Below are 2,062 nucleotides of genomic sequence, written 5' to 3' on the forward strand. Positions count from 1 at the left end.
TGTGGTATAAACAAAATTTGTAATATAGTTTTTTTTTGGCTGTTTTCTGTATTAATGGATATATTTTACTTCCACTCTTAAAGTGGGGTTTTCACTTAGGAAAAGGATGCTTATAAATATCTTAGTGACAAGCAACATCTTTTGTATTAAATCTCATAAGATTTCAGTACTGCTATATGGTCAATAGGTAAGTTTAACACCCTCCCTGCAACATGAGTCATGCCGACTTTAGAAACAGCTGGATTAGCAGTAAGGTGTGTCCACTGCAGTCAATGTGTAAAAAAAACATTTAACAATCTTAGCAGTAAATTGAGAATTTGAAAATTGTCTTCATGTTCACAAAATGGATGATCAAAATAAGATCCTTCAGTCTATAGCCATCCAGTGACATTCTTTTCTTAGGGAAGATTTTGTTTTACATTATAGATATAATATAGAAAGATAAATTATAATGGAAAAAATCCTGAACCTCCTAAACACTTTAGACATTGATTGTGTGTTTGTAATATATCTCACAGTAAAACGTAACCAGCAATACTCTTTAAAGTTTAATTGTTAAATTGAAGACGTGAGGTCAGGTCGACATTTACAGTAAACGACGTAACATCCACAAATGATGTTATTTTGCATTGTATTTTATACAGTACCTAATAAACTAGAAAAACTTTGCATGGGGAGGGTAACGATAAGCGGACCCGGTGTTTTATATCGAAATTGGCAAACGATATTACTTAACCATAACCATCGATATAACCAATCGATACTGATTAATTATTTTGAACAGATAACTTAAATAATCTACATCAACACCTGTAAACACTTTCAAATAATAAACGTAAGGTAATATTTCAATTTTACATAAGTAACATTTGATTATTTTTATTTAATGGCAGTCAATTTTAGAAAAATGCACAACATTGCTTTGAAAGATAAAAAGACATGTTTTACGTGGTTTCAACATGTTGGACTCGTACCGAAAAACCCATTATGTGAAATTTGTGGGAAATAAACAACTGTAACTGTGAGAGGAGCAAATATGGTTGTCTTCAGCTTTCCTAATTTTTGTTATAATAATTTGTTTTCATCACGTAAATATTAAATTCATATTTTAATATAAAACATATGATTGTTATTGAGTACTGTAGATACTTTTATATCGATTGATGGTCTAGGTTTGAGGTACGAATATTATGTATCGATGATTACATTCTTCGATATAAAATACCGGGTCCGCTTATCGTACCCTACCCAAACTGCACTATTAATTTATCCACATGCCGTCTTTATTTTGTTCAGTTGAAATCGTTGTACCTAATTTGTTGATAACTAAAGTAGATTTGACTTTCCATTAGTGTTTTATTTAAAAATTTTAGCTTTAAATCACAATACAGGTCTAAAATATGTAAAATACAACAAAGGACTCATTTGGGTGCTATAAAACTCACCTTTTGAAGTAATTGTTTGACTTTGCCAAAATTTTTAGAGTTTTTTCAACAGGTACACACAACACATATTTTTTGTTTCTGCGCTTTTTTACTAATAAGTAAATGAGCAAGTTGTATACATTTTTTATTTGTACAAAATTTGTTTTTATTTTGGCATATTTTTGGATTTTTATTTGAATTACTTTAGTGCAGTACTATGTTATGCCAAAAGGGAAAAAGTAAACAAAACATTTTTTTCCAAGAAAGATATTTACTTTTCAACATGTAATAGTAAGTAATTGTAATCATTAATTTATTATTTTATAGCTTATGCTGAAAAAAGATATATAATATGTTACTCTTTTTTAATTGGTGTCTACTGATTGCTGAATCCAAACAATTCTTCACAATAAGCCAGTTTTTAATCGACGTATAACATTTTTTAAACATCATTTAATTGTTATAGGTAAATTTATTATATTTTTAAAATATATAAAATATGTTTATTTTATACTCACACCTCAAATTATATTAGTATTGTTTCATAGATCCTCAAACAAATGTTCACACAGCACAGGCAGGTGATTTGAATATAGTTATTTTTTTGTCATATGAAAACAAATAGTTGAAGTAAATTG

Source organism: Homalodisca vitripennis, unplaced genomic scaffold (genome assembly GCF_021130785.1).
Source record: "Homalodisca vitripennis isolate AUS2020 unplaced genomic scaffold, UT_GWSS_2.1 ScUCBcl_3341;HRSCAF=8818, whole genome shotgun sequence".
NCBI classification, from domain to species: Eukaryota; Metazoa; Arthropoda; class Insecta; order Hemiptera; family Cicadellidae; genus Homalodisca; species Homalodisca vitripennis.